This window comes from Dendrobates tinctorius, unplaced genomic scaffold (assembly GCF_039654945.1).
Source record: "Dendrobates tinctorius isolate UK_male_01 unplaced genomic scaffold, ASM3965494v1 ptg000054l, whole genome shotgun sequence".
NCBI classification, from domain to species: Eukaryota; Metazoa; Chordata; class Amphibia; order Anura; family Dendrobatidae; genus Dendrobates; species Dendrobates tinctorius.
This window is the reverse complement of record NW_027361722.1, coordinates 9,539,976-9,566,891: the sequence shown is the minus strand read 5'-3', so window position 1 is coordinate 9,566,891 and position 26,916 is coordinate 9,539,976.

The window sequence follows — 26,916 nt, the reverse complement described above, 5'->3', positions numbered from 1 at the left end:
GTGTCCCTCTTCCGATAACCCCTGCCTCTGAGGTACCCGCGGCCAATGCCTTGTCCTCGGAATTTTCTAAGATTTGGGCTGAGACCAACACATCACTCAAGAGATCCGCTGATCAGATGAAGAACTATGCAGACAAAAAGAGGTTGGATTCTCCTCCGTATTGTGTTGGCGACAAGGTCTGGCTCTCCTCCAAATTCGTCCGACTAAAACTGCCCTCCTACAAGTTGGGTCCACGCTACATCGGTCCGTTTGAAATTCTGGGACGTATTAACGAAGTTGCCTACAAATTGAGGTTGCCTGCTTCGCTCCGGATCCCGAACACCTTTCACGTCTCTCTCCTGAAGCCTGTGGTGCTGAATCGTTTCCATTCCTCGCTTGATCTTGGTCCTCAGCCGGTGGGTGCCGACGACGTTTTTGAAGTGCAGGACATCCTCGCTGTGAAAAGGGTTAGAGGTAGGACTTTCTTTCTCGTTGATTGGAAGGGCTTTGGTCCTGAGGAGAGATCCTGGGAGCCTCGGGAGAATATTAATGCTCCCCGTATTCTCAAGAGGTTTCTTGTTAATCTCCGGGGGGGGCGGCTTAGGGGAGGGGGTACTGTTACACCGCTCCGCCATACTCACCCGGCCTCCGCTCCCACGCCGCAGTCGCCCTCCGCTCCCACGCCGCAGCCTCTCTCCACCCGACGGCCGCGGCGGTCACCTGAGACAGACCCGCGACCGATGCCTTCCCTGCATGCTATGCGCATGCGCCATAGGCTGCGGCCGCGCCTCCTTCCTGCTTCTTATGCTCCGGCTGTGCCCTGACCCGGAAGCACATTTGGACCAATGGCTGACCAGACGGGGCCATATCAGGCCGCTTCCCCCTGAGGGAGGCGCCTGATCGTTGTGTTTCCTGACACTCTGGCCTCGCTCCATCGTGCACACTCTGCTCCTGCAGTTCCTGTCTCGGCTGCTCCTCACAGCAGCTTCTCAGTCCTGCTACCCGTGTTCCTGTCGTCCTACTCCAGTCCTGCCTTGTGTTTCTGCCGTCCTACTCCAGTCCTGCCTTCACTGTTCCTGCCGTCCTACTCCAGTCCTGCCTTGTGTTCCTGCCGTCCTACTCCAGTCCTGCCTTCACTGTTCCTGCCATCCTACTCCAGTCCTGCCTTGTGTTCCTGCCGTCCTACTCCAGTCCTGTCTTCAGTGCTCCTGCCGTCCTACTCCAGTCTCAGTTTTACTCCGGTCCATCCTGAGCCGCCCCTCTCGGTACCGGCTACCGTGGTACTCGAACCCCTGGGCCTGCTCCTAATGGTCCCTGTATAGGGGTCGGTTCCACCTGGCAGCTCGCCCGGGGTCCCTCGGTGCCACGGTCCAGAGGGTCCACTCTCGGAGCTCCCGCTCCTGACCACCCACGCTAACACACCCTTTCAATTGCAAGCTGACATTAACCCATATGCCACCGCTAAAGGCAATGGAAATAGAGAGGCTAAGTGCCAGAGAAGGTACATCTTATAGATGTGCCTCTTCTGGGGTAGCTGGGGGCAGATTTATTTAGCCGGGGGGGCAAAAACAATGGTCCCTCTCTAGGCTATTAATATCTGCCCTCACTCACTGGCTTTCCCTCTCTGGCCTAGAAATTATCGCTGGAGCCTACAACATTTTTTTCAATGAGTTTACCCGTTAATTTAACACCTACATGTCCAAAATTTTAGACACATACACTACTCTAATTATTAGTCAAAGACATAAAAAAATAAATGAAATGGTTTACTGACTGTAACCATATGTCCATGTCGGGTAGGGGAATGATTTTACAGAAGCCGGCAATTGATTCAGCGGCTATTCTACTATGTAGAACTCTATGAACTATACATATATATATATGTGTCTCAATGACATGTGTATAAATATATATATTCTACGTGTATATATCTATTCTTTCATTTTTGATTTAAAACCTGTCTGGGATCCATTATATGCCCATTTTGCAAGCCGGTGAGAAAATCTCGGATGACATACGGATCAATGTTTAGGGAACATTTCTGCGTATTATGTCCGTAAAAAACAGACCGTATTTTTATACCTTGTGTCTGACTCCAGCCTAAGTTTGAGAAAGCTATGTATAATTAAATGAACTGATTGTCATCTCAGATGTTGCCTATGCAAAGTGCAGCAGCCAATGAGAAACTCCTCTCCACTGCTGCACTCTACATAAGCAAGTTCTGCATTATAATGAGCTATTGGACTCTAAAGAGCCCACAGGGGCCCCTTTCAGTCTGTGTCCGCTAGTGGTTAGGGTTAAGCTTAGGGATAGGCTTAGAGCTGGGGTACAGTGGGTATAAAAAGTATTAAGACCACTTTAAATTTTTCACTCTTTGTTTCATTGCAGCCATTTGGTAAATTCAAAAATAGTTCCTTTTTTTCTCATTAATGTACACTCTACACCCCATCTTGACGGAAAAAGAACAGAAATGTAGAAATTTTTGCAAATTTATTAAAAAAGAAAAATTGAAATCTCCCATGGTCATAAGTATTCAGCCCCTTTGCTCAGTATTGAGGAGAAGCACCTTTTGAGCTAGTACAGCCATGAGTCTTCTTGGGAATGATGCAACAAGTTTTTCACCCCTGGATGTGGGGATCCACGGCCATTCTTCCTTGCAGATCCTCTCCAGTTCCGTCAGGTTGGATGGTGAACGTTGGTGGACAGCCATTCTCAGGTCTCTCCAGAGATGCTCAATTGGGTTTAGGTCAGGGCTCCGGCTGGGCCAGTCAGGAATGGTCACAGAGTTGTTCTGAAGCCACTCCTTTGTTATTTTAGCTGTGTGCTTAGGGTCATTGTCTTGTTGGAAGGTGAACCTTTGGCCAAGTCTGAGGGCCAGAGCACTCTGGAAGAGGTTTTCATCCAGGATATCTCTGTACTTGGCCGCATTCATGTTTCCTTCAATGGCAGTCAGTTGTCCTGTTCCGGCAGGTGAAAAACACCCCCATAGCATGATGCTGCCACCACCATGTTTCACTGTTGGGATTGTATTGGGCAGGTGATGAGCAGTGCCTGGTTTTCTCCACACATACCAATTGCATCATCTCCAGGAATGAGAATGAAGTGTTAGAGGAGATTCCGGGATGACAGTAGACTCCACAGGGCGGTGCGATGCTGCAATTGTCACCCAGCGCACTGTAGCGATGTCACCTATGGATCTCACTGGAGTTCCCCTTTAAGGTATAAGAATGTTTTCTGTCGTTTTCCAGAAGGCTGAAGCGAGGCCTAAATAACTCCGCTGTCGGGCTGAATTGTTCATATCCAATGTAACATTATGGGAAAAAAAAAATTCAGAATGAAACAAATTGAAAGCCTCAAATTGTCCTCGCAGGAAGCCGAGCGGCGGATTGTTGAATCCTAAGAACATTTTAGTCGTTTGACATTTCAGATGTAATTTTCAGTATACATGAAGGCGAAAAATAATGAGCAGCGACTGCTCCCCTGCGTGATTTCTGCTAATGCCATTTAACCCCACTTTTTTTTTTCAAATGGCCAAATGTGGCATAATGTCCAGAATTGATTCCACCAATCACATGGTCAGGGGTCAGCGAAAGCGAGAAATATAACAGGTGGGTGAGGCTTACACCAAGACAATGCAGAGCACTAAAGGGAACCTGTCAGCAGGATTGTGCTCAGTGACTACAGGCAGTGTCAGGTCGGCGCCGTTATACTGATCACAATGAGACCTGGTGATGAAATCCGTCTTGTGGTTGTTGTGTAATCTTTATTTTCAGTTAATGATATCCTCGTGCTCTGGGGAGGGACTGTGGGCGGGGATGTGGGTTAGGTTGTGGGCGGGGCTGTGTGGGCATGTGGGCGGGGCTGCCGGCTGTGGCGACCTGACACTGTCTGTAGGTTACTGAGCACAATCCTGCTGACAGGTTCCCTTTAAGGGAGCACAGATAAACTGTTAGGGGAGGGGGACAGTAGTTAGATATTGTAGATGCAGCTCTGGATGTGACCTGAGCACTCTCCGCCCCTCAGACTGCAGGATGGATGGTATAATAACTTATATCACAGTTCAGTGCCTTATGGGAGCTCAGTCCATCGCTTCGGATTGCATTTGGTAGCACATCCCTGGGAAATTCTTATTGGCTGTTAGTGGACTGTAAATGCAGCTTTGGATGTGACCTGAGTCCCCGTTCTTGTAACATCTAGGTACTGTCTGCACATATTGCATAGTACAGTGCATTATAGGGAGCTTTTAAGGGTGAGGTTGTAAGTCCAGCACTGAGCTATTCCCATTGGCAGCCAGTACTGTAAACGCAGCTTTGGATGTGACTTGTGTACTATTAGTTAATAGCTTCCGTACTGTATAATGAGCCACCATCTAGCCATGCACATATGTGTACAGTACAGTGCATCTGAGCTGTATTTAGCAAAGCACTGAGCAGTGGCAGGCAGTAGAACAGTAAATGCAGCTTTGGATGTGACTTGTGTACTATTAGCTCTCATGCTGTATAATGAGCCACCATCTAGCTATGCAGATCTTGCATGGTACAATGCAAGCGATCCTGCCCAGCTTCAAAACCGTGCTAATTACCTCAAGAGTCAAACGTGCTTGTAAGCGCTGCAAATGTTGTGCTGTCTAGCAGCGGTGGTCGGTCTCCAAGGAAACAAGCTATGAACTCAAGAAAATGTTTTATATCACTAGAACGGCTACAAATTTTAATAAGCTGTAAATTGCAAAATTGTTTGTATTTGCAAGCTCTAACTAACAATAGCCATTAAATGAAGATGGAAATAACCCTGTAAGGATGAGGTTTTTATTCTCATGGACAGAGTTGTAAATGCAGCTTTGGATGTGTCGTGAGGAGTATAAAATGCAGTGCATTATGGGATTTGCACTCTCGGGAGTCAGGTCACCATTACAGTTACCATTATGTACAAATAGAACAAAACCGAGACCCATAATAAGAACATGTGCTGTGTACAGCAGCTTGCTGATGGTTTCCATGCAGAAAATATACATCCTCTGTATTAATCAGGGGTGAGGCTTCAGATTTAGTGACCCTGGAGTCTTACTGGTCCCAGTCCAGTGACCTTGGTCAGTCTGAGTCTGCCAGGCTTCCATCACCCATAAACCCTGGCAGCGCGTTACTCTTGGCATCATTAATTGTTTTATCCCTGTGCAAATTTCTGCTGTGACTGACAAACAAACAGAATCTCGTGTGATTGATGGCGCTGAGTATGGCAGCGGAGCCGCGTCCAAGGTCACCGGAAAGTGGAGATAAATAGAATCAAATGGTTCGTAGCGAAGAACTGATAGCGATTAGAGTTGAGCGACTTTTGGCTTTTTAGGGTCAAGTTTCGTTTCGTGAAACCCGACTTTTCCAAAAGTCGGGTCGAGCAAGATCGTCCGATTATAGGGAAAAGTCGGGGTCGTCCCGAAACACGAAACCCAATGTAAGTCAATGGGGAATAAAAGTCGGCAGTGAGAGGAGGACAGGAAACACACCTACAGTGCCCATTTGAATGCCAAAAGCATCAATTCTTCTTACTTAAGCTTGTCAACCTTAATTAACTTCATAATACAAGTTACGCACTGAAAAATGGGGGTTATTTGGCTACAAACTGTGGGGGGGGGAGGGCTGGCTCCAGGTTTTCATGTGCCCTGGGCGAAAGAGCGCCCCTTTAACACATACCACAACTCATCATGCTCCGATACGGCAGAGAAATAGCGGTATAGTACAATGACAAATACTTCACTTTTTACATCTCATGACGAGGCCCATCTATTTCTCTATACAGAATCATTGGTCCCATATAATGTTTGAAACAGTATATGATGAGCTCCACATAATGCTACAGTACATGTTGGTCCCCATGGATGAAGCTCCACTGTCTTATGGGCCCAAATAATGCTCCAAACATAATGGGCCCCATTTCTAATGCTCTAGTGTATAATGGGCCCTGTAAATGCTGCTCCAGTGTCTGATGTCCACCTTTGGAATGTTCCAGTGTATGGTGGGCCCCATCTATCATTCTCCAGAGTATAGTGCTCCCCAAAAATTGCTGTCCCAACATTGAAAACAATCAAATAAGTCTCCTCGCTAGGGAATCCCTGTACTTGTCTGGACTCCTTGTCGTCCCCATCTTCCATCTCACTGCACAGTATTTCAACCTTGCAAGTGCTGTGATCCTAGGCAAGCAGGGGAGCCCACTCGAAGGCGACGGCACTGGCACAGGGCCCCTGATAGTACGGTGGTGTGTCTGATGGCGGGTGGGCCGAACCTGCACTTTCATCTGCAGCTTCCTCTTTGTCACCGTGTAAGATGGAACTGTATATGGGAAGGGTAACCTGAGTTTCATCAGGGTCAGATTCAGGCCGTGTAGCGTGCGAGGGGAATGTAGTGGTCTGGGTCAATGTACCAGCAGATTCATCGAGCAGTGGCTGGGCATCAGTGCACTTGTGTCGCCCCCAGGAGTACGGTCGCCACAGTGGCATTACCTTCTTCCTAGGGAGTGTGATGTCATGCTTGGGAGCAACGAAGGATCTCTCTAGCAGGTTAACTGATTGGGCGGCGTTATTCCCACGAGTCATGACCCTCCAAACAGCGTTCATGAAGGCAAAGTGTTTGTTTTACATGGGCAGTATGGTTGCAAAGCTGAACCTTAAAGGAATGTCCAGAAGGGCACCACCAGGAGTGGAGCCTACGGTTAAATTCGACTCCACCTGGGAAACCTCAACCATGCCAGCTACAGAACAGATGCACACATTGCAAGCTTAATTCCGTTAACGAACGAGACTCCGCCATGCCCCGCGGTCCGAGTCCGGCTTACTAGAGGGACACGTGAGGCTCTGGCACATGAGATTGGCCAATAACTGGTGTGTCATGCCCTTACATGTCCGTGGCTGCATGTGCGCTACACTGAAAAGGCCAGCGTTTGTCGCTTACAGGTGCAGATAACCCGCTGAACAACGTTAGTGATGGGGATCACTGATTACAATTATTACCCGCGAACAATGATTTCCCAGTAAGTGCAGGTCAACCGCAGTTCCGGAATTAGGCCTAACCGTCATTCCTGAAAAAATGAAAAACTGACGTGTGCAAACCACAGGTGCTGTAGCTTGCTTAACAGCTCGCCAGCCGTTCTCACGCCCAGTATGGATTACACGTGATTGCACAAAGGTGAGAAAGGGTACCGTATCCCCAGATAACATGTATGGATAGCGTACACATTCAAAATATATGTCTCAGGAGGCAGGCTCAGACGGTGTTAGGCCCAGTATGGATTGCACGTGATTGCACAAAGGTTAGAAAGGGTACCGTATCCCCGTATAACATGTATGGATAGCGTACACATTCAAAATATATGTCTATACATCAGGAGGCAGGCTCAGACGGTGTTAGGCCCAGTATGGCTTGCACGTGATTGCACAAAGGTTAGAAAGGGTACCGTATCCCCGGATAACATGTATGGATAGCGTACACATTCAAAATATATGTCTATACATCAGGAGGCAGGCTCAAACGGTGTCAGGCACAGTATGGATTTGACGGCCCAGACTACACAGCGGAGGAGCAGGGAGAGGTAAAGATTGCAAATGCTGGGGCCCTGCCCAAGCAAGGGGGGCCCACTCGTGGGCGTCGGTACTGGCACTGGGCCCCTCATAGTACGGCGGTGTGTCTGACAGCGGGTGTGCACCACCACCGTCAGAGACACTTGATTGCACTATGAGGGACCCTGTGCCAGTGCCCGCGCCCAAGAGTCGGCCTACCCACCTGTCCAGGGCAACGGCACTCGCACAGTGTCGTGCGCTAGGTGGTGACCCCGGCCATGGGGGGGGGGGAGGCAGCACAGTTAGGGAGTTTTAGAAAGTGGCATATGTTGATGTTGGACATTCAGCTGATGCAAAAGGTGAAATAGGTCAAGTCCCAGGAAGAGGTGGACCAAAGCAAGCCATTTTTCTGTCACCCTATGTGTCATCAGGGGAAGGTGGGACAAAATCCTTGGAAACCCATGCATGGTTCATTTTAATGAAGGTTAGATCATCCACATTTTGGGTTGACAGACGGGTCCTTTTTTCTGTCAGGATTGATCCAGCTGCACTGAAGACTCTTTCCGATAGCACACTTGCAGCTGGGCAAGCGAGCTCCTGTAAGGCATATTGGGCCAATTCAGGCCAGGTGTCCAGTTTAGCGGCCCAATAGTCAAAGGGGAATGACCTGTGTGGGAGAACATCGATATGGGAGGAAAAGTAGTTTGTAACCATAGTTGACAACTGCTGTCTCCTGTCACTTTCCATCGATGCAGTATTACCAGTTGTGTGAGCGGTACTTGAAAAATCAGTCCACAACATTGTCATGAAACCCCTGTCTCCAACGCCACTTCTGCTGTGTGCACCACGAACACCTCTGCCAAGCTGCCCCTGGCCCGTACGGCTCGTGTGAGAACCATCACCGCTGCTGTGTGCTGGGAATGCCTCAAGCAACCGATTTACCAGAGTTGCTTGTTTATTAGCCAATATTAGGTCAAGGTTCTCCTGTGGCATGATGTTTTGTAATTTGCCTTTATAGCGTGGATCCAGGATGCTGGCCAACCAGTAGTCGTCATCGTTCATCATTTTGGCAATGCGGGGGTCCCTTTTTAGGATCTGCAAGGCATAATCTGACATGTGGGCCAATGTTCCCGGTGTCAATGATGCACTGCGAGTGCTGGTTGGAGGAGCACTTTCTGGCAAATCCACATCCCTCCAGTCACGCACAAACCCTGTACCAGAACTTGCCACGCCAACATTTTCACTTGCCAAAGAGATGCATCCTCCTCCCCTAAGTAATCATCCCCATCATCATCCTCCTCCTCCTCTTCTTCCTCCACCTTGTCCAGGAGAGGTCCCTGAGCAGACAATGGCTGAATGTCATCAAGGATTCCCTCCTCCTCTTCCTCCTCATCAACATTGGCTGCAGACGCCTGCTCCTTAAGGTGCGTCAAAGTTTGCATGAGCAGACGCATAAGTGGGATGCTCATGCTTAGGATGGCGTCGTCTGCGCTTACCAGCCGTGTGCATTCCTCAAAACACTGAAGGACTTTACAGAGGTCTTTCAGCTTCGACCACTGCACACCTGTCAACTCCATGTCTGATCTCAAAGTGCCTGGCCGTGTATCCTCCCACAAATGCATTATGGCCTGCCTCTGCTCGCACAGCCGCTCCACCATGTGCAGGGTGGAGTTCCACCTTGTTGCAATGTCGATAATGAGGCGGTGGTTGGGAAGGTGGAGCAATCGCTACAGCTTCTGCATAAGAACGGAGTGTACAGGCGACCAGCGGATGTGCGCGCACAGTCTTCGCACCTTCTGGAGCAGGGCTGTTAACTCCGGATAATTTTTGAGGAAGCACTGCACCACCAGGTTCAAGGTGTGAGCCAAGCAAGGTATGTGGCTGAGTTTTGAAAGGGCTATGGCTGCCACAAAATTACGGCCGTTATCACTAACTACCTTGCCTGCCTCAAGATGTACACTGCCCAGCCATGACTCAGTTTGTCGCTTCAAGTACTCGGCCAGCACCTCGGTGGTGTGTCTGTCGCCCAAACACATCATCTGCAACACAGCCTGCTGACGCTTTCCACTAGCTGCTCGATAGGGGGACACATCGTGTGCAACAGTGGCAGCTGCAGATGGAGTGCTCGTACGACTGCGCTCTGTGGACGAGCTTTCGCTTCTGGAAGAGGAGGAGGAGGGTCGAACGCCTACAGCCAACTGTTTACTATACCGTGGGCTAGGCAGCACTGTCCCACCACCGCTGTCCCCTGTGGACCCTGCATCCACCACATTAACCCAGTGCGCAGTGATGGACACGTAATGGCCCTGGCCATGCCGACTGGACCATGCATCAGTTGTGAGGTGCACCTTTCCGCTCACTGACTGCTTGAGTGCATGGACAATGCGGTCTTTCACATGATGGTGGAGAGCTGGGATGGCTTTGCGAGAGAAGAAGTGGCGACTGGGTAGGTCATAGCGTGGTACTGCATAGGCCATGAGTTCGCGGAAAGCTGTGCTTTCCACCAACCGAAAGGGCATCATCTCAAACGAGATTAGTTTGGCAATGTGGGCGTTCAAACCCAGTGTACGCGGATGAGAGACTGAGTACTTTCTTGACCTACTCATAGTGTCTGGGAGGGTGAGCTGGACTTGAGAGCTGCATATGGTGGAAGTAGCGGTGGACAGGGCGGACTGAGAGAGGGTTGATGATGGTGATGGAGTTGTTGTTCTTTCTGATGGCCTAGAATCAGTCTTTCGTTGATATAACAGTGGGATTCCCTGACTGCTGTGGCCTTGCAACGACACCTCAACATTTGCTGCTGTGCTAACCGGTGGGCTTACAGTGAGGAAAACAATGTAGCGTTGCTGACTACCTTCGTTGTGATCAGTTGCAAATGTGGCACTTGAAGTTTGGTGTTGTGTCCACGCTTGCAAGTGCATGCTGGTTAAATGTCTAAGCATGCAACTGGTATTCAAATTTTTCAGATTTTTCCCTCGGCTAAAGGTCTTTGCGCACTCCTTACACATAACCTTGGCCTGATCATGAGGATTTTGTTCAAAAAAGTGCCACACTGCACTCTTCCTACTTTGGCAGACATTTTGCGGCCAAGCATGCTGTGATCTTTTGACCCTCTGGACAAGCTGTCCAGCAACTCTTTTGATGTTTGGAACCTGTCTTTGGAGTGCTCCGGGCCTGCCAGATAACAGCTGTTGCGATGTCGATGTCTGCTGTGGATGCTCCTCATCTGAGCTATTGGAAGCAGCACCCTCTTCCCCCAATGGATGCCAATCTGGGTCAACAACTGGGTCATCCATCACCTCCTCTTCTATGTCATGTGCACCTTCCTCTGTGTCACCGTGTATGGTGGTATAGGGTGCGGGAAGGGGCACCTGAGTCTCATCAGGGTCAGAATCTGGCTCTGTACACTGCGAGGACAATGTAGTGCTCTGAGTGAATGTACCAGCAGAATCATCCATCAGCGGCTATGCATCAGTGCACTCCATGTCAGATTCATCTTGGCCTGGGTAATTCACCATTTCACTTGATAATCCAGGCATGGTATGTGAAAACAGCTCCATGGAGTAATCAGTAGTATGGCCTGCGTCATCCTTCAATCTTGGTTGGGGTGAAGGACACAAGGAAAGGTGTGGTTCATGAACATGAGCCTCCAATGACGACTCAGTGCTTTTACTTTTTACAACTGAAGAAGAGGAGGCGATAGAGCTGGAGGCTGAGTCAGCAATGTAAGACAAAACTTTTTCCTGATGCTCTGGCTTTAAAAGCGGTTTGCCAACTCCTAGAAAACTAAGCCTTCGAAGCCTTATGGAGCCAGACGATGACGCAGGCTCAACACCTCCTGCATTCGGTCCTATTTTGCTCTTGCCACTACCATCAGATCCACCACCAACACCATCATTACCAGCTGCCAACCCCCGCCCAATTCCACGGCCTCTTCCACCAGCCTTCCTCATTTTTGGTAGAAATGTAGACAAAATCCAACAAACTATATAGTAATGTAAAACAAGGTACAAGGTGTCTATAGGACAGGGGAGATTTTGAATTTCTGCACACACTAGTGGATACTGGACACTTTTGGATTGTGTGAGGCCCACTTAATATCTGAGCGCTATGTCACAGGCTCGATGGCACAGCAGTGACCAAAGTGACTAGAGGATAAGGGAGATTTTGAATTTCTGCTCACACTAGTGGACAATGGACACTTTTGGATTGTGTGAGGCCCACTGAATATCTGAGCGCTATGTCACAGGCTCGATGGCACAGCTGTGACCAAAGTGACTAGAGGATAAGGGAGATTTTGAATTTCTGCTCACACTAGTGGACAATGGACACTTTTGGATTGTGTGAGGCCCACTGAATATCTGAGCGCTATGTCACAGGCTCGATGGCACAGCTGTGACAAAAGTGACTAGAGGATAAGGGAGATTTTGAATTTCTGCAGACACTTGTGGACACTGGACACTTTTGGATTGTGTGAGGCCCACTGAATATCTGAGCGCTATGTCACAGGCTCGATGGCACAGCTGTGACAAAAGTGACTAGAGGATAAGGGAGATTTTGAATTTCTGCAGACACTTGAGGACACTGGACACTTTTGGATTGTGTGAGGCCCACTGAATATCTGAGCGCTATGTCACAGGCTCGATGGCACAGCTGTGACCAAAGTGACTAGAGGATAAGGGAGATTTTGATTTTCTGCTCACACTAGTGGACAATGGACTCTTTTGGATTGTGTGAGGCCCACTGAATATCTGAGCGCTGTCACAGGCTCGATGGCACAGCTGTGACCAAAGTGACTAGAGGATAAGGGAGATTTTGAATTTCTGCTCACACTAGTGTACAATGGACACTTTTGGGTTGTGTGAGGCCCACTGAATATCCTGAATATCTGAGCGCTATGTCACAGGCTCGATGGCACAGCTGTGACCAAAGTGACTAGATGATAAGGGAGATTTTGAATCTCTGCACACACTTTTGGACACTGGACACTTTTGGATTGTGTGAGGCCCACTGAATATCTGAGCGCTATGTCACAGGCTCGATGGCACAGCAGTGACCAAAGTGACTAGAGGATAAGGGAGATTTTGAATTTCTGCTCACACTAGTGGACAATGGACACTTTTGGATTGTGTGAGGCCCACTGAATATCTGAGCGCTATGTCACAGGCTCGATGGCACAGCTGTAACAAAAGTGACTAGAGGATAAGGGAGATTTTGAATTTCTGCTCACACTAGTGGACAATGGACACTTTTGGATTGTGTGAGGCCCACTGAATATCTGAGCGCTATGTCACAGGCTCGATGGCACAGCAGTGACCAAAGTGACTAGAGGATAAGGGAGATTTTGAATTTCTGCTCACACTAGTGGACAATGGACACTTTTGGATTGTGTGAGGCCCACTGAATATCTGAGCGCTATGTCACAGGCTCGATGGCACAGCTGTGACAAAAGTGACTAGAGGATAAGGGAGATTTTGAATTTCTGCTCACACTAGTGGACAATGGACACTTTTGGATTGTGTGAGGCCCACTGAATATCTGAGCGCTATGTCACAGGCTCGATGGCACAGCTGTGACAAAAGTGACTAGAGGATAAGGGAGATTTTGAATTTCTGCAGACACTTGTGGACACTGGACACTTTTGGATTGTGTGAGGCCCACTGAATATCTGAGCGCTATGTCACAGGCTCGATGGCACAGCTGTGACCAAAGTGACTAGAGGATAAGGGAGATTTTGAATTTCTGCTCACACTAGTGGACAATGGACACTTTTGGATTGTGTGAGGCCCACTGAATATCTGAGCGCTATGTCACAGGCTCGATGGCACAGCTGTGACCAAAGTGACTAGAGGATAATGGAGATTTTGAATTTCTGCAGACACTAGTGGACAATGGACACTTTTGTATTGTGTGAGGCCCACTGAATATCTGAGCGCTATGTCACAGGCTCGATGGCACAGCTGTTACCAAAGTGACTAGAGGATAAGGGAGATTTTGAATTTCTGCTCACACTAGTGGACAATGGACACTTTTGGATTGTGTGAGGCCCACTGAATATCTGAGCGCTATGTCACAGGCTCGATGGCAGAGCTGTGACCAAAGTGACTAGAGCATAAGGGAGATTTTGAATTTCTGCAGACACTTGTGGACACTGGACACTTTTGGATTGTGTGAGGCCCACTGAATATCTGAACGCTATGTCACAGGCTCGATGGCACAGCTGTGACAAAAGTGACTAGAGGATAAGGGAGATTTTGAATTTCTGCAGACTCTTGTGGACACTGGACACTTTTGGATTGTGTGAGGCCCACTGAATATCACAGCGCTATGTCACAGGCAGAAATTGGCTAGTGTATCACAAACTACAAGGTGTATGTAGAATTGGGCAGAATAGGAATCTCCCTAGAGTGCAGGTCTGTAAGAACAGAACATGTCCTCGACTTATTCTCACAGAGTGACACACTGATAGCTTCACTGTGGCTGTGATAACAGCCGTTACACGGTACTGTGTGAGGAGCGTACACCGCTGTATGGTGTGAAAAAATGCACGCTCAGTACCTCAGCAGGACAAAAAAAAAATTGGGATTGCTTTTAAAAAAGCAGTTTGCGGAGCAGTGGGAAAACAGCAATGCAGCTGTCAGGAAGCCTTAGAAGGCAGCCCAACAACCAACACCGCTGATCCACCACAATATAGCCTCCCCTTGCACTGCACACACAGTGACTTGTGTGTTGTACAGGCAAAATCGCTAGCAGCTGAAGCAGTTTTTTTTTCTTCTTCCCTGCCTAACGCTCTCCCTACAGAATCAGCAGCAACCTCTCCCTATGCTAAGATCGGCAGAAGTAAGATGGCGGTCGGCGTGCACGCCCTTTTATACCTCCTGTGATGCCCACCAAAGCAAGCCAATCACTTGCATGCCCTTCTGAAAGATGGTGGTGACCCCTGCCTATGTCATCACGTTGCCCACAGTGTCCGTGGATCCTGATTGGCTGAAAAAGAGCGCAAAACAAACTTTTGAAACCCGACTTTGGCGCTTAAGTCGCCGACCTCGTGGCCGACCTCACCCTAGGGTCGGGTTTCGTTTCATGAAACCCGACTTTACCAAAAGTCGGCGACTTTTGAAATTTTTCGACCCGTTTCGCTCAACTCTAATAGCGATACATTCACAAATGTCATCACTTTGCCATCAAAGTGCCAGAGGAACTCAACAAGTGCATCTGCGCTCTTCTGGGCTGTTTGTCCGACTTAAAGGGAGTGTGTCAGCAGAAAATGACGTATTATTTAAATCGGGTTTTTGTGTTAAATCTGTTTTTTTTAAATATTTTGTCAATTATAAGTTTCCCACTTTTAGACTTTAACGTCCTGCTGTTTCAGGAAAAGCACATGTACATTAGCAGCAATAGACATTTGTTTTGAAGCATTTAATAAGTGTGTGCAAAGGTCATTATAAAGGGGGAGGAGGTGAGTAGCGACATTACCTACTATAAATTGTGGATCCTGTGTTATCTACTGTATTTAGAGGTGCTATCTGTCATTGTACAGGAGGAGGAGGTGAGCTGTTGCATCACCTATTATGAGTGGTGGATCCTGTGTTATCTACTGTATATAGAGGTGTTATCATTCATTGTACAGGAGGAGGAGGTGAGCTGTGACATCACCTATTGTGAGTGGTGGATCCTGTGTTATCTACTGTATATAGAGGTGTTATCATTCATGGTACAGGAGGAGGAGGAGGTGATCTGTGACATCACCTATTGTGAATGGTGAATCCTGTTATCTACTGTATATAGAGGTGCTATCTGTCATTGTACAGGAGGAGGAGGTGAGCTGTGACATCACCTATTGTGAGTGGTGGATCCTGTGTTATCTACTGTATATAGAGGTGTTATCATTCATTGTACAGGAGGAGGAGGTGAGCTGTGACATCACCTATTGTGAATGGTGGATCCTGTGTTATCTACTGTATATAGAGGTGTTATCATTCATTGTACAGGAGGAGGAGGTGAGCTGTGACATCACCTATTGTGAATGGTGGATCCTGTGTTATCTACTGTATATAGAGGTGTTATCAGTCATTGTATTGGAGGAGGTGAGCTGTGACATCACCTATTGTGAATGGGGGATCCTGTGTTATCTACTGTATATAGAGGTGTTATCATTCATGGTACAGGAGGAGGAGGAGGTGATCTGTAACATCACCTATTGTGAATGGTGAATCCTGTTATCTACTGTATATAGAGGTGCTATCTGTCATTGTACAGGAGGAGGAGGTGAGCTGTGACATCACCTATTGTGAGTGGTGGATCCTGTGTTATCTACTGTATATAGAGGTGTTATCATTCATTGTACAGGAGGAGGAGGTGAGCTGTGACATCACCTATTGTGAATGGTGGATCCTGTGTTATCTACTGTATATAGAGGTGTTATCAGTCATTGTATTGGAGGAGGTGAGCTGTGACATCACCTATTGTGAATGGGGGATCCTGTGTTATCTGCTGTATATAGAGGTGTTATCAGTCATTGTATTGGAGGAGGAGGTGAGCTGTGACATCACCTATAGCGAAAGTGGATCCTGTGTTATCTACTGTATATAGAGGTGTTATCAGTCATTGTACAGGAGGAGGAGGTGAGCTGTGACATCACCTATTGTGAATGGTAGATCCTGTATTATCAGTCTTTGTAAACTTGCCTGCGATGATAATGGGAGCGCTGAAAACTCTTCATGAAAGAAATTATATAAGAGTATAAAATAGCCCAATGTGAAAATTGCTAAATTATTATTTTTTATTGCTGCCTTTCAAAGGATAGATATCACTGGAAAGCAACTCAAATGGAGTCCAAAGTTGCAGAGCTTGTATGTCTTATTTTATGGCTCAGTTGAGTTTCCCTCTGAATCCAATTATTTCTGGGCTTCAGATTGAAGTAAATGGGGCTCAAAAATGGTACAGAAGAAGCCTTAAAGGGGTTGTCTGGTCAAAACCAATAAGTCTGCCATTATTCTGTGTGACTGCAGACTTATGAATCCCCCCGGATCTGGTCCCGGAGGGTATGTATGAGTTATAGATACTCCCTGGCCAGTGACTGCAAACAAATATTAAAAAATGGTGGGAAAGTAAAAGAAAATATATTATTAAATCTCACAAACTTATAATTATAGATCTAATTTTATCTGAAGAATTAAGGAAATTGCATTTATGATAATAATAGAGTAGAAAAAATGTGATCAGATGGACAGAGCACATAATCCACCCTTGGAAACCTGAGCCCCGGGGGGCCGACAGCGAGACGTGTGACCTCTGCAGATCAGCATTGTGGTGGTGACATTTAGCACTGGCATGATAATACTTCATGTAGCTGCTGTTTCAGTGATTTCTAGTGGCACTTGCTAATGAGTGTATGGCGGTATTATTTGTGCACTTCCTGGTGATATTTTATGAGCATGAGGTCGGGATCACACTACCATGTGTGATGTGAGAAACTCGCATGAGTCTCTCGAACCAACACCCGGCACTGCCGCCGGCACTCAGGACCGGAGCTGCTGCCGCATGTATTACTATGTATTTCTATGGTGGCCTTAAATGGTAGCAATTGTTCTAACTGTATGGTGATATTATGTGATCACTGTATTGTAGAATTATTTGAGCCCTGTAGTTTTTTTTTCCACTGTATGGAGGTATTTTGGGGCATTTAACGGTGATATTATTTGAACATTGTTTTGTGCTGTTATATGTGCACTGTATGGCAGTATTATTTGATCACGGTATGGACGTTATTTGAGTACTGTATGGGGATAGTATTTGAGATCAACATATGGAAGCATTATTTTGTTACTGTATGGTGGTAGAATATGGGCACTGTATGGTGGTGTTATTTGGCCATTATCCAGTGGTATCATTTGAGCATTTTATGGTGGCATTATTTAAACACTGTATGGTGGTATTATTTGATTGCGGTATGGCTATTATTTGAGTACTGTATGGGTAAAATAAGGGTAATATTATTTGGACATTATGTGGTGGTATTTTTTGAGCATTTTATGGTGGTATTATTTCTTCACTGTATGGTGATGTTAATATACAGCTCTGGCAAAAAATAAGGGGCCCACTTTACAGTTTTATAAAACTCAGCTTCTCTCCATATCCGACAGCCATTCCATTCCAGTGTCAGTTGAATTCCATCCAGAGTCCATCTCATTCTACTTATTGTGCTTCTGATTTGTGATCACCTGAACCAAATCTTAGTTAACGAAGGAAAGTATAACAAACCCTGCTGTTGTGATCACAATCCTCCTGCAGTAGGACAAGCTGGATGGCAAAACAAGTGCCAGTAATATCCCAAAAATAATAGGAATAAAAAAAAAAAAAAATTTTTAACCATGCTGAGGAAAAGAAGGGCTCAATTCTGGCTTTACTAGCAGAGGGATACAGTGAGCATCATGTTGCCTCCATCCTTAAAATTTCTAAGATGGCAGTCCATTACAACAAGGTTAAGCAGCAGATATTGGAGACAACAAAGCTACAGGCCGGCAGAGGGCAAAAACGACTCTCCACTGACCGGGATGACCGCCATCTTATTCGAATATCACTCAGCAACCGCAGGATGACATCAAGTGACCTACAAAAGGAATGGCAAAGGGCAACTGGGGTGAAGTGCACGACAAGAACAGTTTGTACCAAGGCTCAAGTAATGTAAAGGTAGAAAAAAGCCTTTTGTCAATGAGATGCAAAAGAGAGCCAGGCTGAAGTTTCCCAAAGACCATAAGGATTGGACCATAGAGGACTGGAGTAAGGTAATCTTCTCTGATGAGTCTAATTTTTAGCTTTGCCCAACACCTGGTCATCTAATGGTTAGGCGGAGACCTGGAGAGGCGTACAAGCCACAGTGTCCAGCACCCACTGTGAAATTTGGTGGAGGATCGGTGATGATCTGGGGATGCTTCAGCAAGGCTGGAATTGGGCAGGTTAATCTTTGTGAAGGACGTATGAATCAAGCCACATACAAGATTATCCTGGAAAAACAGCCGATTCCTTCTGCTCAGACAATGTTCCCCAACTCTGAGGACAATGCGCCATGCCGCACAGCTAGGTTAATCAATGTGTGGATGAAGGAGCACCACATCAAATCCCTGCCATGGCCGCCCGATCTCCAGACCTGAACCCCACTGAAAACCTCTGGAATGTAATCAAGAGGAAGATGGAGAGTCACAAGCCATCACACAAAGAAGAACTGCTGACATTTGTGTACCAGGAGCTGCATAAGGTCACCCAAAAGCCGTGTGAGAGACTGGAGGAAAGCAGACAAGACGCAGGAAAGCTGGGATTAACAATCATGGTTATTCCACGGAATATTGGTTTCTGAACTCTTCCTGAGTTAAAACATTAGTATTGTTGTTTCTAAATGATTATGAACTTGTTTTCTTAGCATTATTTGAGGTCTGCATTTTTTTTGTTCTTTTGATCATTTCTGATTTTCTGAAAATAAATACAAAATTTATTGCTTGGAAATTCAGAGACATGTTGTCAGAAGTTTATAGAATAAAAGAGCAATTTACGTTTTACTCAAAAATATAAAGACAAAAGTCAGACAAACTGAACATTGTGCAGTGGTCTCTTAATTTTTGCCTGAGCTGTATATGTGTCTGTCTATCTATCTATCTATCTATCTATCTATCTACACACATGCGGCCAGAACTCTTTAGGCTATGTGCACACGTTACGGAATTACCGCGGAAGTTACCGCGGGAATTCCAGAATTCCATTCCGCGGGAAAACTGCATTTTAAATTCCCGCGATTTTCCCACGGAAAAACTAGCGATTTGCAAGCATAATTAGCTTGCAGAATGCTAGCATTTTCCTAGCAATCTGTAGCATCGCTTGGAGAACTGATTGACAGGGTGGTCACACTCGTCATACATAGTGTTTGACGAGTGACCAACTTTTTACTATTGAGGCCGCCTATGTGGCATCAATAGTAAAAGATAGAATGTAAAATATAATTAAAAAATTAAAAAATGGTGTTTTTCTCACCTTCTGGCGTCACGCGCAGCCTTCCCGATCACCGCGATGCTCCCAGGGATGCATTGCGGCAATGACCTTTGATGATGTCGCGGTCTCGTGAGACCGCTACGGTATCACGAGACCGTGACGTTATCAAAGGTCATTGCCGCAATGCATCCCTGGGAACGTGACCTGCACGGAGCATTGCTGAGGCCTGGGGACGCTGCGAGGGACATCGGAAGGTGAATATAACCCAATTTTCTTATTTTAATTCTATTTTTTACAGGGATATGGTACCCAGAGCCTGGAGGACAGTCTCCTCTCCTCCGGACCGTGGGTACCATCCGCCATCCGCAAATGTTCCGCTTACTTTTCGCATGGTGTGTACAGCCATATGCGGAAAGTAAGCAGAACAATGCATTCCTATGGGTGCGGAATCCCCGCGATTCTGCAAAATTAATGAGCATGCTGCTGATTTCTCCGCGATGCGATTCCACCGCGGGAAAATCCGCAGCATTAGCACAGCATTGTGCAATCCCATAGGAATGCATGGGATGCTGTTTTTTTTTGCGTTTTCACGGCAAAATCGCACATTTAAATTCGCAAAAAAAGCTACGTGTGAACTCAGCCTTAACCTTTTACCAAATTGTCAGTTATGTGTCTGTCCCGTAGTACTGTAAATATATAGCTAGCTATTTATATGTGTGTACTGTGATTTATATATACTGATATATCTGCCTTTGTTCACTGCAGACCTGATATTGATGATTAAACTTTATTCTTTTCAAGTATGTGTTAAATGTAAAATAACATTTTTTTTATTATTTTTCTCTGAGGCTCTGAGCTAAAATAATTTAATAAAATTAATTCCTTCGCTGACAGAGAGCTCGGAAAATTCCTAATTTAAATCCCTGCGGCAATTAAACGCGGCGCACACTCTGGACCTTAGGTCTCGTGGTCCCGTCAGTGTAAAACTCCTGCAATATTAATGTATCGGATGCCATTAAAAGGCAGATTTTCTACTACGCTGCCGGAATGAGCGCTCAAGAGGGTCGTGACCTCTGGTGAAGAAACGTAACTTTTTTTTTTTCTTTTTTTATTACTTAATCGGCGAGAAAATGAAAAGGACGATAATGGAGTATTTTAAGCTTAATATTAGAAGAAGGAATTAAATATCGGCGGAAAAAAAAAAGTAAAAGAGGGGAAGAGTGCAAAAAACTTTAGAAGAGCGTTTCTGTAAATGTGAGTTGTGCGGCTTTCCTGCGAGCGCTCAGTCCCTTACATCATCCTCCAGGTATTCACAGCACAAAACTCGAATGCAAACGTGCCCATCCATTATTAGGGGCTGCAGGGCAGCCATGGAGCACCGGGGTTAATAATAATAATCTTTATATAGCACTAACATATTCCACAGCGCTTTACAGTTTACACACAAATATCATCACTGTCCCCAATGGGACTCACAATCTAACATCCCTATCAGTATGTCTTTGGAATGTGGAACATACAAACTCCTTGCAGATGTTGTCCTTGGAGGGATTCAAACCCAGGACTCCAGCATTGCAAGGCTGCAGCACTAACCACTGAGCCACCGTGCAGCCTTTGATTACTAACATATGATGCCTAAACAATGCTAAAAAACATACTGTATCCAAATCATACCACACTAAAATAATACACCCATACAGTATCCATATAATGCCGCCATCAGTGCAGGGCTACAATGCATTATTATGTCTGAGTATGGATAGGAAACAAAGTGCCGTATACCCAATGGTCACCTGTTTTTACAGCTTTCATTGCAGTATATGGGAAGTAAAGCCACTGTGCAATAATTTATACCGTGTATCCCTCTGTATAGTTTCCAAATATTTCTAACATATGATGCATAAACAAGGCTAAAAAATATGCTGTAACCAAATCATACCCCCATACCACGCTAAAATACACCCACACAGTATCTACATAATACCGCCATCAGTGCAGGGCTACAATGAATCAGTATGGCTGAGTATGGATAGGAAACAAGCGCCGTAGACAGTTGCACGAATTTCCATCCTGTAAAGCTGAGCCTGTACTTACCCAGTTATAAATAATCTTTAAGTCTGTGTGCACACGTAGCGATTTTTAAGCGTTTTTGCCGCGATTTTCAGCGCGAAAACGCTTAAAAATCGTGTACAGAACGCCCCCCATGCATTCCTATGGCATTCCGCACATGCTGTGCTAATGCTGCGCTTTTTTCCGCGGCGGAATCGCATCGCGGAAAAAATCGCAGCATGCTCATTCTTTGTGCGGAATCGCAAAGAATTGCCGCGATTCCGCACCCATAGGAATGCATGAGAATCGCTTACTTCCCGCATGTGGCTATGCCCACCATGCGGGAAGTTAAGCGTCTCATGTGCGGTTGGTACCCACGGTTGGAGGAGAGGAGACTGTCCTCCAGGCCCTGGGTACCATACCCCTGTAAAAAAAGAATATCGGGGTATATTTACCTTCCGGCGTCCCGCGCTGCATTCCCGGCCTCAGCGTTCCCAGTAATGCCTTGCGGCAAGGTCCTGTGATGATGTAGTCTCGCGAGATCGCTATAGCAACGTGAGACCAACGTCATCACAGGTCTCGCAAGGCATTACTGGGAACGCTGAGGCCGGGATGGCAGCGCTGGACGCCGGAAGGTAAATATACCCCGATTTTTTTTTTTTTTTTTTACATTCTATCTTTTACTATTGATGCCGCATAGGCGGCCTCACTAGTAAAAACCTGGTCACACTTGTCAAACACTATGTTTGACGAGTGTGACCAACCAGTCAATCACTTTCCAAGCGATGCTTCAAATCGCTTGGAAAGTGCTTGAATATCGCACACGAAAATCGCGGCAAAATCGCGGTGAAATCGCGCGGGAAAAACCGCGCGATTTCTGGGAAGGAGTCCGGTTTTTAGTAAGCGTTTTAAAACGCTACGTGGGCACATAGCCTAAAAGGAACAGCTGAAAACTCCAAAATTAGTGACCGTGAGCGTCAGTCACTACCGTGCACTACTGTTCAGACACTCACTGTATAGTGACATATGCTTTTTTTTACTTATTTGGGGGACTTTGTATGGTGCCATTATTTGAGCACTGTATGGTGGTTTAATTTTAGCACGTTACATTGATATTATTATCTCACCGTTTGTTGGTATTATTTCGAACACTTTATGGTGATTGTATTTTAGTTCTCTGTGATGATATTATTTGAGCACTGTATAATGGTATTATTTGAGTAATGTATGGAGGTTTTATTTTAGCATGTTATATTTGTATTATTTGTTCAATATTTGTTGGTATTATTTAAGCACTTTATGGTAGTATTATTTAATATTTATATTTTTATATAATATGAGCACTGTATAGTGGCATTATTTCACTAATGTATGGGGGTATTAATTGAGCTCTATATTGTGATATAATTTAAGCACTGCATGGTGGTATTATTTTAACATGTTATATTGATATTATTTGCTCATTGTTTGTGGGTATTTTTTGAGCACTGTATGGTAGTTTCATTTTAGCATATAATAATATCTTTTTTATTTGTTCAGTGTTTGTTCGTATTATTTAAGGACTTTATGGCAGTATTATTTGAGCTCTATATTGCAATATACATTGAGCACTGTATAATGGTATTATTTAAACACTGTATGGTAGTTTTATTTTAGCATGCTATATTGGTAATATTTGCTCACAGTTTGGTAGTTTCATTTTAGCATATCCTATTGGTTTTATTTGCTCAGTGTTTGCTGGTATTATTTCAGAACTTTATGGTAGTATTATTTGAGCTCTATATTGGAATATTCTTTGATTTTATTTTAGCATGTGATATTGGTATTATTTGCTCACTGTTTATTAATAAGGCTTAAACACTTTATGGTAATATTATTTGAGCACTGTATAATAGTATTATTTTAGTAATCTATGGTGGTATTTTTTGAAAAATGTGTGGTGCCTAAAACACAATATGGTCATCTATGTATTAATATTCCTATGTTTGCTTCCACTAATATAATAACACTTATACTCATCTCCGGTGTTGGCACCATTCCAGAAAGGTTGGAACTGCCTCTCCCGGGGATTGTGAGACACTGTTATGTCACACAATGCCTGTGGCTAATCAGCACTGGATTCACTCTTCTCTCTTTCAGGCAAATCACATACATCCAAACAAAGTGAGAGCTTCTGCTCTCTCTCTACCTCTGGATCTATGTAATTTGTCTGAAGGAGAGGAAAATGAAGCTAGCAAACATTGGCCGCAGGGATTGCGTGACATAACAATGTCACACAAGCCCTGGGAGAGGCAGTTCCAACACTACTGGAAAGGCTCTGGCAACATAGGAGAGTATAAGTGTTATTATTTTATGAAGGGAAAACATACAGATTTGAGTTGTCCGAGCAGTGGAAGCTACTTTTAATATCACAAGTTATATTGGTATGATTTGTGCTAAAGTGTTGTTCAGCCTAATCCTTCTGTTTCATGACTAGACAACCATAACCACCATGGCACTTACAAAGAGCAAGCAATATAAACAATGCAAGAAAATAATGATGAATATGCCATTCAGAATCTACAAAAAGCCGAGTGACTGTTTTTCTGTTGGCAAGCGTCCAGTGACGACAGTGGGACAAGACCAAGATACTGTAGCTTTGGCTTTATTTTCTGGGAAATGCTCAAAAGTTCATACATTGTCACTTTATGTGGTCACCTCACAATGACATCCCTCTCAGCAAAGAGACAATTTGTCTCAAGGAGATGTAGCCTTAGAGTGAAGCCTCATGCCCGGCTTGTCAGTTATGATCCAAGGAGAAGGTGGACAGCTCACATGTAGATGCCGGAGTTCCCAGAGGAACATGCTATGGGCAGAAGGACTCCTATCTAACTATGGTGAAGGGTAAAGCTCCCTGGAAGGAAACGTCCTGACAGCTTATTATCTCCAGGAGGAGGATTTCATGCAACATTCATACATCTCAAAGGATGTGTCACCAAATGTTTAGATTCCGGAATAAATTCTGCCCAAGACCAGCAGCTACTTTATGTCCATGAAGTGATTGTTTGCTATTGTAAACTTATAAAGACCCCCCAAAACAGAGTTTAGGAGGAAAATCAAGTGGATTCTGCTGCTTAAAAAGATCTGAGAGTGAATCATAAGTCCATAAGTGACTGACATCAGGGGCTCAAAGTTCTCAGAAGAAGCCAAGATGTTTCTACTTAATTGAAGGACAGTAAGTGACGGTCTGGCAGCTTGGAATACATTTACAGTAGTATCAGGACCAGGAGGTTTGGCGTTTGATGCAGCAGGTGGATCGGAGCTGTGCCGAACCCCAGTACAAATTTCTTTATGCTAAGTTCCATTTATAAAGCTGGTGGGTTTTTCAGTTCAGTCTTGATATTCAGACCCTCAACCATTGCTATAACAAAGAAGGAGAAGTGAACGGATGAGTTCTGATCTACTCCGATACCCAAACTTTTTTTTACTGTTCAGCCGAACTCTCCGGACTGGAACATCCAGGGGTCCGCCCATCTCTCCTGCCTTTTTTTCAGTTCCCTGAAAAAAGTCTGAATGGCCATTGTCTTCCTAAAGCTCTTAGAAGACAAGTAGGAAAAAACAAAAGGAAAAAGTTAAAAAAAAGGTTAAAATTTACCGATACATTTTAATTAGAGATCAGCGACTTTCTCAAAAGTTGAGTCGAACGAAATCGGCCGACTATCGTGAAAAGTCGAAGGTCCGACTGAAACACAAAACCCAATGCAAGTAAATGGGAAAGCAAAGTCGGCAGGGAGTGGAGGACAGGAAACACACCAACATGCTGGACCGCTTTTTTAAAGTGCGCAAAATCTCTCTCTCTCTCCCCGGACGCTGCACATGTCATCTCATTGCCCACAGTGTACGTCCTTGCTCAGTGGCTGAAAAAAGCCACGTGCAAGCATTCTGGGAAATCCGACTTTGGCGCTCGTTTTGCCGACCACATGGCCGACTTCACGCTGTGGTCGGGTTTCGGTCGGCGAAACCCGACTTTGCCATAAGTCGGCGACTTATGAATCTGGCCGACCTGTTTCGCTCAACTCTAATTTTGATGTGCCGAATTACTGAGTTTTAGGCCGGAGTCAGACTTGCGAGAAACTCTGTTGAATCTCGGATTGGAGCGTTCAGCAGCATGTATTTCTATGCAGCCACTCTGATCCGAGTGCCGGAGGCAGTGCCGGGTATTGATGTGCAAGACTCGTCCGAGTTTCTCGTAAGTCTGACCCTGGCCTAAAACGCAGTAATTCGGCACATTAAAATGTTTTACTAAATTTTAAACTTTTTTTTTTAACTTTTTCCTTTTGTTTTTTCCTACTTGTCTTCTAAGAGCTTTTTTTTAGATATATTTTTCTATCTACAAAATTATTTTTTTTATAGGAACAAGTTGTAGAACTAATGATCTGATCATTTCTTTTACTGTCCAGAACAATTGTGGTGATACAACTCTAAAGATCTTTTTTTTAACAGTATCAGGATATTTTTTTTCTGGATGAGTTGTAGTATTTTTTTTGTTACCTCTTTATGGTTTCTTTATTCTATTTTTTTGACAGAGGTGATGTGACAAAAAATATAAAACTTTTTTTAGTTCTGTTTTCACTGCAGGAGGTAATTATTTAGATATTTTTTTATTTATAACAATTACTTATGTGGTCAAAACAAATGTTTTTCTCACTATCAAGGTTTTGGGGAAAGTGTGGAGGACTTACAGTTTTATTGTATTTCTTTATATTATTTTTTAGGGGGTTTTTTCTTTCCTTTTTTTCGTAGTCCCCTTAGGGGACTTGAACCTCTGATCCATTGATGATTACTTATACAATATTCTATACACCCCCTCCAATAAACACAGCTCTGCCTTTGCTCATATGTCATTCCTAACACTTTTTATTAAATGTAGGTGGAAATTGTCGCTGACGGATGCACAGCCGTCAGTTACAACAAAGTTAAAAAATCTTTAATATCTTTTTCAGATTCCAGGCTAAAACTTTATGGGGCAAATTCGACCCTCTGAAATATCTGCGGAACTCACGTAGACGGCCGGCAGTAAATATCAATATTGCAGTTCAGTAGAGAGTTTCATGCCGCGCGGTATCGATAAGAGACGCTGCGTGGTGACATCTGGATGATATTGGGAGAGAATTGAGGAATTGCAATTTTTTTGCCTTATTTCTTTGCAGATTTTAATCTTTTTTTTTTTTTCTTACTATTACATTTTTTTTGTTATGTGAATAATTTTTATTAAGGGAATTTTTTACAATTTCTTTGTAATAAAAGCCTGGAGATTTGATATATACTGTAAATACAAAAAAGAAGAGTTTGCACAAAAAAAATTTCTATGAGATGTTAATTTT